The following is a 15,617-nucleotide window of genomic DNA, read 5'->3' on the forward strand; positions in this document are numbered from 1 at the left end:
TGCCCGAACGGAGTACAATTTCTTTCACATGCTCCTTCCCTTCCCTTCGACGATTATCTTCAGTATTAATAGGAATACCTGTGCAAATTTGTCTTTTAATGTCTCCCATCATATTCATTAGTTGGCTCATCTGATCTTCTAATCTAGTCAAGGTTTTCACAGAATTGGTGCATTAAGATTGTACCTATTTTACTTTCATTTTCATTTACTACATATCCCCCTCGATTCGATCCAATTGTTAACCACATATAGTCTAGTCATTCAGGTTGGCGCTTTCTTGAGGCTTCTGTAAATAAGGAGGTTGATAGTTAGCATTTTTAACTTGGTAAGGATTATTACCTCCTCCCTAGTTTTCGCCCCATCCTAGGTTCGGTTTGGTCTTTCCATCTGAGATTATAAGTATTTAAATAAGGGTTTCCACCCCTATTCTTGATGGACTTCACATCCTCGGTGGGATTATTGATGTAATAGAAAAGATGTTTATAGCCTCCATATATAGATAACGCATTGGTTGAAGACTTATACCATTGAATCTGTCTAGAATTTGTTGGTATCTATCATCATCTTGGATACCTTTGACCGTAGATGGCTTCTGGTCATATGTGTAGCGTTCGGCTTGCCACTAGCAGGAATTCATTGCCATATTCTTTATTAATTCATATGCATCATCGTATGTCATATTCATTAGGGCTCCTCCTATGGCTCCACCCAATCCTGATCATGCATGTGCATCCAACCCATTATAGAACATCTCCAGCCTTAGCCACTCGGGTAATCCATGGTATGGGCATATTTGAATTAATGTTTTAAAATGCTTCCAAGATTCATGAAAGCTTTCCCCTTCTAATTGTTTAAAAGTTGTGATCTTCCTCCTTAGTTGGATCGTTTTATTGATAGGGAAAAACTTTTATAAGAATTTTCCTTCAAGTTGATCCCATGTCGTGATAGATCCCAGTGCCAATGAATCTAACCAAGAGAAAGTGTTATTTATTAAGGAGAATAGGGACAGTCGAAGATGAATAGCGTCATCAGTGATCTCTTTATATTTGAAAGTATCACAAAAGTTGAAGAAACAGCTTTAAATCTTGATTTGGGTCCTCCGTCATTGTGCCTCTGAACTACAAATTATTCTGGATCATTTGGATCATTGTTGGTTTAATCTCAAAATTATTAGCAATGATGGTTGGCGTTGATATACTTCTATGAACCATCTCTAGACTTGATAGCGTGTAGTCCCTTAGGGCTCCTTCGTTGTGTGCCATATGTATATTTCCAGGTAGCTATGGTGGTAGTAATGGTAGATCTTCTAGGTTATTATTGTTAATTTCATCGAATAACGGATTGTCTCGTGCTGGTAAATTGCCTACAGTAGGTGGTTGGCTCTGCACCTGCTATTGCTGTCACCGATTCCTATAAATTATTCTTTCTAAATTTGTGGCTGGCTTTATAGGTGTTCCCCTACTAGGAGTCATACACTAAACCAAAAAAGGGAATACAAGGTATTAGTAATACTAAGAAATAAAATTGTATCTATAATTTAAAATTTTCCAAATTATTCTATTAACTACAAAAATTAAAATCAATTTAGTGATGTTGCCTCCCCGACAATGACGTCAACAAATTGACGGCCTCTGCATGTACCAATGTCCAGAGTAAAAATCCTGCACAAAATATATCAAATAGGCGGCCCCTACAAGTATACGGGTCAGATTGTAATATAGTTATAACGAAGTAGGTGAGTACTCCAAGGATCCTTCCCAATGGAGGGGACTACTAAATTAATCCTAACCTAAGGAAAAATAAAGCTAATTAGTACTTTAAATAAATTATATTATGACTAAGCATAAAAAAGGATTTTTAATATTTTTACAAATAAAGAATAAATTAATATAAAGAAAAAGACTTTGAGAAATTTGATATGGGAATTAAATCAGATCTGAGCAAGGGTGATTAGCTCGCTTTGGTAATCATAATTAACTATTCCTCTGGGTTCACTGTTCAATCAACTACTCGTTACCCTAACAGGAGCTCTAGATATTCTACTAAAATAACAAGTCGACAAGAACTACTTATCTCTGGACCTCACAGTCCAGACTGGTTCGGGGTTAAGGTCTTCATGGATAGGTAATATCAATTTTGGGTTAATTCCCACCTAGATGACTTTCTAGGATCGTCAAGTCTAGGGTTTAAATTCTTCCTCTCCCAAATAGATGATCCGTTAAGAAAACCCTGCACAATAATCAATTAATCATACCTTCACTCGCTAATCCCCTATAAGAGGATTAATCCCTCATGGATCTAAAAAACATAATAAACTTGATGTAAAAGATGAACATGAATAACAAAACTAAAATTGAAACTATAAAGAAAATTATACAGTACGAAAAGTTTTCGTCCTCAACCCTAGGCCAACTGAAGCTCTCATGTTTAATATTTGATTGTGCAGACCAAAACGTCCCTAGCTCATAAGTATTTCTCGTATAGGAGCCATGTCGCAACACCCTAGTTCTTGTGTCGCGACATCCTTTGGTTGTGTCGTGACACTAAAGGCAAACTTGGAATTCTTGTTCTTTTCTCCCTATGTTGCAACATTAAACTCTTTGTGTTGTAATACATCGACCAATATTGAGTCGGTATACCCTCTAATGGTCTCCTTCACACTCAAAAATTATATTAGCTCACCTTTAGGCCTCATTTGGCCCCTAAGGTTAATAAAAGACTCAAATTATACTTTTTATTGCATGTAAATGATATTCTAAAAACTCAACTAAATCATAATAAAATTCTTGTATTCAAGCTCCTCAAATGCGAAAACTAGTTTAACCTGCCACACCGAATTATGATAGATCATGTATCAGTGAAGCTCCCCACGAGAGCTTAAGTGACAAGTTGTGTATCAACGAAGCTCCCCACAAGAATTTAAATGACAAGCTATGCACCAGTGAAGCTCCCCATGCGAGCTTAAGTGATTATGCTCCTCAGTAAGCCTAGCTCTACATGAGCTAGTGTGATATGTCTCAAAGTACATATTCCTCTACGAGTTCGGTTGGGTTATATCCAACGAGACAAAGTGATGAGCCAGTTTTACGATCTAAGGCAGACTCTCCTCGTAAGTGTGAACCGATTTTGCGAGCTAAGGCAGACCCTGTTCAAAAAAAAGGTTTTTTTAAAAAGTGCGAGCTGGCTTTACGATTTTGGGCCAAATCCAAACTCGATTTTTAAAAGGTTTTTGATAAACAAAATAGGCCTTGCAATTTAAGGAGAGCCTTTCCAAGTGTGTTTTATGAAAAGGCTAATAAGTTTGCAAAACTATTTTTGAAACTTATCTTTTCAGATAGAATATGTGAATTGGGTCTCGCAGCCTCACCCGCGAACCCAACACTCTACACGTTTTCATACTAAAATTTTCTACCGTGCTCAAACATTGTTTTCAATCATAACCTAATAGTTTCTGATTATTCACTAAGTTATCAATGAACTCACCAGTCCTCTCTTACTTCTTCTCAAGTAAGTAGGTCATAGATTGGTATTGGCGAGGTTGATGATGTGACGAAGTGCATTCCTGAGTAGATGTTGGCGAACTTGGGTTAAAGGCAATGGGATTATTGTTATGGGTTTAGAATTAAATGTTATATTTCTAACTTTTTGAAATATAAAAATATTATTTGAAGTTTAGACTATTTGGTTACATTTAAATTCTCAGTACAATGATTTGCGAATCCTGTTTAAAATATTTGTTATTTCATAAGTAAAGTTGATAATATCCATGCATGAGAGTACTGTGTTTTATTTACATGCAAGTTAGATTTGTTATTATAGTTTATTGCATGCTATGAACCTTAATTTCATGCGTTCCCCTGTTATGATTATTTTATTACACACGAACCTATATATGCATATGAACCCTATTGAAATATAATAAATCTTACATGCATGTTCCTTATGATTACAAAGTCTTCCTATTTGCAAAAGCATGAAATATCTGCGCATTAGTCATATTTAGCGAACCCGCTCCTTTGTATGTAATCATATGTTCCTATATGCTTTGCGAACTTATGTTGATTATTGCTAAGCAAACTCTTGTATTATGTGATTTCATCCGAAGTCTGATAAGTATGTGAGCCTATGCCTTAAACTCAACTGTGAACTCATATGTTTTCTTGTTATGTGAACTATGTTGTAGTTTGAAAAGTCTATTACCATTGATGTGCTTTAAATTAGCGCAACTTTTGTTAAGACTTAAGTGGTGTGTTGGAGGTTAGGTTGGGAGTCAATGGAGAATCACTTTGGTGGCTAATGTAGCTCTCTAAATTCAAGCTAAAACTTTTAGGCCAAGTTTGAAGTGTTACAATAATTGTTTGAAGCAATGACTAATCTACTCTAAAACCCCAATCAAAAGTTAGTCGCAAACCCTGAAGCGAGTTAATCTTTCTAATTAGTTTATCAATTTAACTCACTTGTTTATCTTTCTTTTTTTCTTTATTGTCAGTTATTTATTTTTAATCCTCTTAATCTATTTTATGATCCATCGTAATATAGGAATTAACTATTACTACTTAGACTTAATATTGTAAAAGGTATTTTCATTATTTGTGCATCCTCCCTTGGGTACAATCCTTAGAATACTTCTGATATTTTATTGTATGACTATATTATAGTTTGACCTGTGCACTTTTGGACACTATCGTTCTCAATTCTTATATTTTTGGTGTTATATTTATTGTATAAACGATAACTAGTTTATAGGCAGTCAATATGAAAACTTGTTTAGGTTTAATGTAGCTAAGAAAGAGAAATTGTAACCACCCAAACTTGGCATAGATGTTAAGATCGAATTCAAAAGATTACAATGGCCACCGAAATGACCTAGTGGCAATCGGAGTTTATAAAACTATTGTTTAAAATATTTCTTTAATTTTTTAAGAAAAACTTAGCATGTTTCCAAAATGTACAATTAGTTTCAAAAACCGATTGATCTTAATGATTATTTTGAAAAAGTTGAATTCCAATTTTAAATATAAATATATATTTCAATTTTTGTTTACATAGTCATGCAACGAAAAAGTGATATTTAGCATAGTTTTACTGGAAACCAAATTTCATCCATAATTAATTCAAGATCCATATTTCAACATCCTAATATCAAATTATATGACGTACATTCAAATAAACTCAAAACTTAAGTACCATGCCACTGTTCAAATAAATCAGTACAGTTCCAAATAACAAAATTTATAAAATATAAATACTTTTTAATAAAAATATTAATCCAAGCCAAGACCTTCTAGATGCCAAGTCCGCGTCCTAGCTTGATGGTTTATCTATGAAGATGGAAAAAATAGGGGGTGAACTATAAGAAGCTCATTGGGAATCCCATCACAAAAGAATCAATGCAAAACAATAGACAAATCTTACACAATAACATTTTTCAAAATAATAACAATCATATAACAATTTAGTGTAACGGTTTTTTAATTCTACACATCAATATAATATTTCAGAATTCACAGTTTTGCATGTATATGCTTATGAATGTCAATGCAATTCAAGCATAAAAAAAAGGTTCCTGAGAAACTCCGCTACACACCACAGTAAGAGTTCCTAGAACTCATCCATCCCTACACACCACATTGTGGATAAACCACCAATAATTTGCAGATAAACTACCAGTAAAAAATTTGTAGATGAACAACCAATTTTTTCAAATAAATTTTTTTGCAGATAAACTTTCAATATTTGTGGATGAACCACCAGTGTTTGAAGATTAATAAACTGTCAGTACTTCCTCCTTTCAATCGTCCCACCCCATGCAATACAATATTTCATGCTTGTAATAGAATAGTACAAAAACAGTAGACATGCTTAACATGTATTTATTTTAACAATAACATTAGGCATGTTGAACATGCAGTCATTAATATAGTGATAGAAATAATTAGTAATAGTTTATCAGTAATACAAAAATAGTAGGCACGTATCATTCACATAACATGCATATAAGGGTGCAAATTAGTCATCAAATCACCGACTTTAGCATATTAATTTTATTAGGGACTCAATTGAGTGAATAAAATCTCTAAAAATAGTTCAGGAACTATACAAGAACTAAACTGAATAATTCACAAAATTCTAGGAAAAACTATGAAATAGGGGTCACACGGCTGTGTAGGAGGCTATAGGCCGTGTGGAAGGGTTACACAGTCGTGTAACAGGCTATGGCTATATCAAAAATGTAAAAAATACCCTTCTAGAGAGACACGGTCGTGTGGCAAGCCGTGTGGAAGAGCAGTGGCCATGTGGTTCACAAACTAGTCTAGGGTTTATAGAGGCACATGGCCATGTAGCCCACACACCCGTGTGGGAGACCACATGGCCCTAATCCTACACACAATCACCATTTATTTGCTTGGGAAAAGACATACACCTTTCACCGAGGGTTCGATCAACGTTCCTCATATCTGATTCTGATTTGGTTCACCTAAATTAGATCCTTCAAACGACATTTACTCACGAATTAACGATTGGTTTCAAGATTTGACAAGATTAAAAAAAGATTTGGCAAGAACCAAAAAATATTGATTAACCGAACGTAAGATTAGAGTCAGATAAAAATATTACAAAAATTAGGGATCTAAACATCAGAAACAAGATGTACTTATCGATTCTTGGAAAAGTTAGTGTGCTATTGATGACGATTACAAAATCGATAGAAAGAATGATCGAATGGAGGATGATTCGATTCGAGAGAGCAAAATAATCATCAATATTAAGATGAAAATATGGTGTACAGAAAAGGGAAAGAAAATAAAAAGAGAATAAATAGAAAGATGGATAGCAAATTTTATTAGGATTTGAAATGGGACAATATGAAAATCTAATTAAGAAAATAATAGAAAAAGATGGCGGAATTCTAATTCTACTGGAATTTTGAGGAAGGGCAATTTATTAATTCTAATTAGGAAAGAATTGGTTAAATTCCTAGGGTTTGTAAACCCTAAGGGCGACACATGAAATTTTCCGAAGTTTTTTGTCGAACTTGAGGAGCGACTCAAACCTAGGATCTCTAGGAGGACTAACACTTTAACCATTGAGCATGTTTCTCATTTCTTGTTTATTTTAGACACCTAGTCGTATGTATATATATATATATATATATATATATATATTTGTGGGTGTATTTGAGGAAATTACGAAATAAAAAAGGGGCAAGGTTTCGAACCTGAGACCTTAGGATAGATGCTCCATGGGTCGGGTTTGGTAAAAATATAGGCCCGAAAAATATGCTTGGACACAAAAATAAGGCCCATTTAGAAAACGAGTCGGGCATCAGGTAAGGCTTTTTTAGCCCATGCCCGGGCCGAATATGAAAACAAACCTACTATTTTTTTACTTTTTTTATTTTTTTATTATTTTCTTTTTTATCACTATTTTGCTACCATTTCACCATTATGTTGCTACTATTTTGTAGTCACTATTTGGATATTGTATAACTCTTGTTTTATTGTTAATTTTCTTACTATTTTTAACATTTGCTTGTTAAGTTATATTTATCTTAGTGTTATTTAAGTATACATATTTTTTTAATTTATTTTAAATTTGTTGGGAAATATTTATTTTAATGTTTTTAATATTTTTGATGTATTATATTTTCTAAAAAAATTATATAAAAAAATTAAGATAGTCGGGCCAGGTCGGGCTCAGTTTTAGTATTTTTATCTGGGCCGAGCTTGGGCAAAATTTCAAGCCCATTTTTCAGGTTGGGCTCGGGCCTAGTAAATGGGCCTCAATTTTTTATTGAGCTTGTCCCGGCCCATGGACACCTCTAGGCGTTACCACTCTCGGTTTCACAAACCTAACCAAATGTGAAGCCCCAAACCTGGTCCTGACAGACCGACCCAAATCCAGAACGTTACATTAGTCACTTACGTGACCTCTGTACAACCACCAATCACACCACACGAATATATATACATGCATATTCATCAATCATATAGTTCAAGGTAAACACACAACTCTAAAAAAAACATGCTTTTGCAGTGCTACTCTTGATCAAACCAACATCAGGGGTGAAATTGTCATTTAACATGCGACATAAGTAACATTCATAATTCAACAATTAAATCATAGGTACAATATAAAAAAATTTAATAAGGACAATAATTGAAGGAAAATATCAGAGCTGATAAATAAAACTCATTTAATTTTTAAAGCAAAGTTTAAGGACTAAATTATAATTTTAGTAAAATATTTAGTAAAACCCTTTTTGAGAAATCGAGAATAAAATTATGGAATTATCTGAACAAGACTTAATCATGCAAATTTTCAAGTCATTTCATAGCATTTAAGGATACCAAGAGCATAGCACAAAACTCAGGACTCAATTGCAAAGATAACAAAACATGCCCAAAATATACATATGACACATTGTCACCTATCCACACATACTATTTCTTGCTTCTTTCCAATTTTCCTATTCTAACATCATACAAATCATGCTCAATTACACTAAAAAGTAAAATATACTTTAACACTCTACCCTAAAGTGACAATTCATATTACTCAACATGTCAAATTTTCATCTCATACATTTATAAGCTCATACCTTACCATTTCACCATGTTAGTGCTTGCTTTCATATATGAAAAGTTTATGTATTTTCTAAAATTTAAATTTAAAGTTTTATATTTTAATATTAGAATATTGAGTTTTATATTTTTATTTAAAAACTTTGGTTTCTCCTGTATCATTAGAATTGATGATGGGGTTGTTATAAAAAGATAAAATAACTCTATTTAGATTTTATAATTTTAGTTTTTGTTAATTTGGTCTAAACTCTTTAAAAGTGAATAAAATTTATAATTTTTTCATATTTTCAATAAAATATAAAATTTAAATTTTTAAAAATTAAAAGATCTTCAAAATTAAAAAATTAAAATTCAATTTAAATAATCCGAAACATATGAAAACATAAAAATTTTCTAAAAGAAAATATATTATTTGCTCCATGAATAGTACTATGGTCTCCCAAACTTTGACCTATTTGTTCATTCCATATTAAATCAAATTTGATAAGTTCTTTAAAATATAAATCAAATTGATTATACATAAAAAATTTATGAAAATTTAATTTCAAAGTATATAAACAATTAGTGTAAAATATTTTTAAATAATAATACAAACTCTAAATTGATTCTAATTAGATTTAATATTTTTTGTTCAAATTGCCGTATATGTTAAAATAATTTTATATAAAATGGATCCATTTTGGCAAAATACAAAGGTAATAAAATAAGTATTGAAATTTTATATTTTGAACAAGAAAACACTCCATATATTTAAATTTAATTCAAATCAATTTAGAATTTGTATTATTATTTAATTCAAATCATTTATATATTGATTTACTCAATATAAATCAAGAGTTAATTTATTTAATTTAAAAATATGGTGTATTTTGAACAAATATTGTTTATCATTAATATATAAAATATTTTTATCATTATTTAAATTTAATTCTAACCAATATAGAGTTTGTATCATTATTTATAGATATTTTACACTAATATTTATATATTTTATAATTAAATTCACATAAAAATATTTTGATATATAATTAAACTGACTTAAAATTTAAAAACACGTATCAAATTTGATTTAATATGGACCGAACTAATAACTCGAGCTTAGAAAGACCTTATTACCATTCATGGAGTATATAACAATTTCTTTCTTCTTCTTCTTCTTCTTTTTTTTTTTTTTGAATTTTGGAAATTCATATATTTTTCACATATTTTAAATTTTAAAATAAACTTTAAAAATATTTATATTTTTAAATTTTAGAGAGTTTTAATTTTTCACAAATTTATTTATTCTTATATTTTATTGAAAATAAGAATAGTATTTAAATTTTATAATACTTTTTGTAATTGTTTATGTACTTTTAAAGAGTTTGGACCAAATTGTCAAAAAATTGTAAATCATAAGGGTTAAAAGAGTTGTTTTACCTTTTTTATAACAGTAGCATCATCAATTCTAATGGCAAAACTCACAAAGGGACCAAGATTTTTTTTTTAAAAGTATAGGGAATCAATGTCCCAAAATTAAAGTATAAGGACTAAATTTTAAATTTCAAAAGAGGACCAGGAATTGAGTGGGGTTTTGGTGCCCCAAGCCCGACCGAGACGAACCGACACGAATCCAGAACGTCACATTAGCCACTTATGTGATTCTCCTTATCTACCACCAATCACACCGCAAACCAACCATCACACCAATAAAAACATGCTTAAACAAGTAAACTTAAGTTTATTCAGGTGATTTACATTTTATATTCTAGTTTAATTTATTAGAGATAGCAGTAGAATTAAAACGTAAGTCTTTTAAATAAACAATTCAATTTAATCACATATTAGCAAATAATAACCTAAATTTTATAACCTATACTGAATAAGATGCACCTAACAATTAAATTAAAACTAAATCCAAAACACGATTCATAATAAAAGAAAATGAAAAATAACTCTACCTTTTAAGGAATTAAAAGTAATAAAAATAATGAAAATAAAGATGAAATAAAAGCCGAGACCCTCTGAGTGTTGTGTCTGCGTCCTAACCTGAAGGATTATCTATAAATATGGAAATTAGGGGAAGTGAGCTATGGAAGCTCAATGTGACTCCCTTTACAATAAACCAAATCATACAATTATACTTTTAAACATTAAATAACATCGTACAACATTACCAAGAATAACAATTAGTTACAATTATCTATCAATTTCGAATACGGTAATTCAGTGTTGCTACTTTAGTCAAGCAATAATAATATTCTCAAACATAGACAATAAACTTAGCCAATTTCAGAGTTATTCATACTGTTCACAAAAGATATATTCACATAAATCAGATAATTCGTTTCATCAAGTAAATTCAGTCATGTATGCATAAATTGACAAATATGTCATTCCAAAAATCAGTTTAAAACTCAATTTTCCTACCCCCAACCACTAGCACTCCAAAATTGAGAGTTCCCCCAAACTCCCTCCACCATCACTCCAATTTGTGGACTTAATACCACATTCGGATTCGGGTAATTGTAGATAAAAGCTGTTGATAATTGCGAAAACACGACCATCTCATAGATAAGAGCTATCAGAGGGGCCGTGAGAGCACAATGAAAATGTCGCAATTAGGATCTCTTGAAATTGTGGGTACATAACAAGACTGTTGCAGTTGGAATCCATTGTAACTGTGAGTACATAACAAATGATTAAATGCAGTTATACTATCGGTTCTTCCTCCGATCATATCAACCCAACCCATGCAAATGAAATATTGATACATTCCAAGACATTCAATCAATATATTGTTTACTTTTTATCTCATAATCAATCAATAACAATCATGAATAAATCAAGCATCCAATTTTTCCAACAATTTAGGCATTCAGATCATTCAATCGGGTATTCATAAAATTCATGTTCATTATTCACTATTCAAGCAATCAATTAAGAGTAATTTAGTTAATAAATTCAATCATCCATAAATCTTAGTGTTCTACTTTTAATCCAGGACCTAATTGCATAATCTAGTTCTTTAAATGCCATTAAAATATTAATCAGGGATTGATTTAAACAAAATAATAAAGAATATGCTAAAATTGAAATTTTAAGTTTCAAGGGCCACACAACCGTGTGATCGAGCCGTGTAGATAGCCCTAGATTATGTGTGATATGTCGTACAGAGGAAAAATAAAAAGCAATGGCCACATGACCTAGTGAGTAGGCCGTGTAGGGAGTCCTAGACCGTGTGAGAAGCGAAGTTTTAGAGTTTCAAAGGGGACATAATCGAGTGTGAGCTGTATGATCCATACGGTCTGGCCACACGCCTATGTGGTAGGCCATATGCAACTAGGCAGTTTTAAATTTTGAGTCAATTTTTCGTAAAAGAACGTACACTTAACTTTTGGGGTCTTGTACGATGGTTCTCACGTCCAAGTATGATCCAGATTACCTACACAGGTCTTTCGATTGACAAAACGCAAGAATTAATGACGAATTTCAAGATTTAGGGGGTTTTTGATGATATCATAAAAGATTTGTAACGGATGAAAGATCTAACGAAAATAATAATTTTCCAGAATTGATGAGATCTAGCTATTGGGAAATGGGAAAAACTTACCGATCTTGATAGAAATTTAAAATTGATGGTGTGAAATTCAACGATTGATGATAAATGGTTTGATTTGGACTTGATCGTAAAGTTAAGTTTCAAGAACTAAATTTCCAGTAAGAACTTTGAGAGAATTTTGCAAAAGAAGGTTTGTAGAGAAAATTGAGAAAAAATAGAGAAAATGAGGGTTTCAATTTGGGTTAGGATCAAATAGGAAATCCTAATTGTGCTAGGAAGTGGTTTATTAGTTGGAATTTGAAAAAAAAAATTAGGGTTGTTTGGTAATTATCCCTTTTTGGCTGGAATCAAGGAAAAATTAAAGGAAAAGAAGTGAAACCAATGTGACTTGGATCTCTACTTAAGGAGATGGAAAGGATAAAGCTTGTACATTAGGCTAATGCACATTCTTTGGCCATATTTTACCAAAAATAATACAAAAGCTACTTTAACCTTTGTTCCTTAAGTGCAGAAAAATAAAAGGGAAAACTGAAAAAATGGGAGTTGAACCTTGGTTCTCATGGCTTCCTACTAAGCTTTTGACCACTAATACTAGGACTAATTTCATGATAATTTCTTAAAGAATTTGGTCATATATTTTTAGGGTGTTACACAAGTAATTTTAAACATACAAAGCCTAAAACATGCTTCATCTATCATCGTACCATAAAATATAAGCAGGGGTAAAATTGTCATTTTGTACAATGTAGGCGAAAGAACATGTAAGTCATGAATTTAATCCAACAAGTATCTTAGGCATTTTATATTGAATCATTTGTGAAAAATTCAACTTAAAACAATTGTTAAAACTCTTTTAATTCCAAAATGAAGTTTAAGGACCTAAACGTAAATTTTACAAAATATCCAGATAAACCATTTATGAAATTGAATATTTACAAAATTAAATTCATCATTTAAAACGAAGGCATGTACATTTTCAAAACATTTTGTAGTGTTTAAGGCCTCTAATTTTATTGTATAAAAATCAAGACTTAATTGCAAAAGTTTCAAAACATGCCCATTTCACTCATCAGCCACGTCAAGATGACGCAATTTTGCATGTCTCGACGTCACATAGAGATATGCTTCGTCCCGATGACGTGATAAATTATTACCACCACAATAAAATTTTGGATGATTCTTCTATCCTAACTTATAGTTATTGTTATAGGGGTTATTTTGAGGTCTAGAATGATTACCCATAAAGTTGACTTACTTATGCTCCATGCTAGAACCGAAGGGTAAACATTCTGAATTAATCATCCCCGCTCCATTCGCATCACATTGCACTATCGGATTCACCTTCTTAAAAAAATTCAAACCACCAATTTTCTTACCAAGAGCTTCAACTTGATTGGCTAACATTGAAACTGCATCAATATTAAACACATCGGCTATTTTAATGGGTTTTGTTCTCATGACTTGCCACTAATAGTTATTCAGTGTCATCTCCTCAATAAAATCTTGAGCTGCCTTAGGTGTCTTATTATTCAATGTTCTGCCAGCTGCTACATCAATTAGTTGTTTAGTCGAGGGATTTAAACCGTTGTAAAAGGTTTGAACTTGTAACCACAAAGGTAAACCATGATGAGGACACATTCTCAAAAGATCCTTAAATCTCTCTCATGCATCATATAATGTCTCCAAATCAATTTGAGCAAAAGAAGAGATGTCATTCCTCAATTTAGCTATTTGAGCCGGTGGAATGTACTTCAATAAAAACTTCTCAATCCTCTGATACCAAGTCGTGATAGAACTTCATCGACGTGAATTCAACCACTATTTTTCCTTGCTCCTTAAAGAGAATGGAAATAACTGTAAGCGTATGGCATCATCAGTAACATCATTGATCTTGAAAGTATCGCAAATCTCTAAAAAGTTAGCCAAATTAGCATTCAGATCTTCATCTTGCTACCCATCAAAATGAACATACTGTTGTACCATCTAAATTGTGTTCGGCTTCAGCTCAAAATTGTTTGCAGCAATAGTTGATCTGACAATACTCGATTCAGCCCCAATCAGAGTAGGCTTAGCATAATCATACATAGTATAAGGAGTAGGAGGTGCAAAGGGCTGTTGATTATTTTCATTATCATTTCTCTTTATAGTAATATCATTTTTCTCTTGATCGTCTATTAAAATCTGTTGATTTTTCTTTTCTTCTCTAACCTCTCTATGATTTCTACGAGCAGTTTTCTCGATCTCACTTTCAAAAATTAACAGCTCCAACGGGTTTCCTCTAATCATAAACCAAAAAAAACTTGTCAGAATCAAACAAACAAAAAATTAGAATGTAAAAATTAAATTAAAACAAGAATATTAAAATAAAATAAAAAATGGTTAAATTAATATAAATAAAGTTTTCCTAATATTTTAGTCCCTAGAAACGGCACCAAAAACTTGATGTCCACGAAACCAACTAAAAATCTAACTAACGCAAGTGCACCTATCAATTAATAGTATAGTTACAATGAACAAAGATATTGTTCCTATGAAGACTAAAAGTGCTAGTAATTATCGTCTTTCTATTATTTAACCAATAAATTGAGTGATTGATTAAAAACTAAAATTAACTAAATTAATTAATTACTAACGCGACAAAGAACAATTCAGGAAAATAACCAATTAACAACCAAAAACCAAAACAATGCCCAAGAAAGAATTCACCTATATTTCATCTGTCATTATCGATCTAAATTACAAAATTTCTTCACTTAGTATCTTGATCCATAAAAATCCCTAAATTATGCTAATATCTCTCTTCAAGAATGAGAGCAATTGACTCTATGTTGATTAATTCAAATTTCTTTCTAATTAAAACATCTATTATCGCATCAACTCGATCTATGGATTCCCCTATTGGATTTGACTCTAATCCAGTAGATTTAAATCGTTCTATTTCTAGGATTGCATGCAACTCCACTTAATTACGCTAGATCTACTCTTAAACAGTGTATATTCCTCCTCTAATTTAAGCACATCAAACATGGATCAATAATCTAGAAATATTAAACCAAGAATTAAGCAAACATAATTAAGAATAAGAAACTAAGTCTTTATTGCGTAAAGTAAAAATCAAACGACAAAATCCATCATAGGATTCGTCTCCCTAAGTATTTAGAAAATTAGTCCATGATCACAAATAAAGACATCTGAAATACAGTATAACCATAAGAAACAAATAAACTCATAATAATCTCCAAAGAAATCAAAAGGGAATCTTCAATCTTGATGAAAATCTGTTTCAGAATCTACTTCAATGTTGTTTTTCAAGTTGTTTTCTTGAATATTTTATGACAACTCACTCCGATCTTCTTATTTTTGTCATATATAGGTCTTAAAATGCTCAAAAAACCTAAAAATGTGTTTTTCGTTGTTTGGAGTACAATTCGTGAAATCGACACGGTCTGCCACATGGTCGTGTGGCAACCCGTGTGGATCACACGATCGTG

At 31.7% G+C, this 15,617-nt stretch overlaps 2 non-coding genes across 2 annotated transcripts; both read left to right on the plus strand.

Moving 5' to 3' along the window:
- The first annotated feature begins 773 nt into the window (after positions 1–773).
- On the plus strand, positions 774–880 carry LOC128035094 (small nucleolar RNA R71). The gene has a single exon (XR_008191498.1). It is a non-coding gene; the product is annotated as a small nucleolar RNA R71 (small nucleolar RNA).
- A 12,864-nt stretch (positions 881–13,744) lies between these two features.
- On the plus strand, positions 13,745–13,851 carry LOC128035200 (small nucleolar RNA R71). Its single transcript, XR_008191601.1, has one exon. It is a non-coding gene; the product is annotated as a small nucleolar RNA R71 (small nucleolar RNA).
- The last annotated feature ends 1,766 nt before the right edge of the window (positions 13,852–15,617 follow it).

The sequence above is a fragment of the Gossypium raimondii genome, chromosome 11 (genome assembly GCF_025698545.1).
Source record: "Gossypium raimondii isolate GPD5lz chromosome 11, ASM2569854v1, whole genome shotgun sequence".
Classification (NCBI taxonomy): domain Eukaryota; kingdom Viridiplantae; phylum Streptophyta; class Magnoliopsida; order Malvales; family Malvaceae; genus Gossypium; species Gossypium raimondii.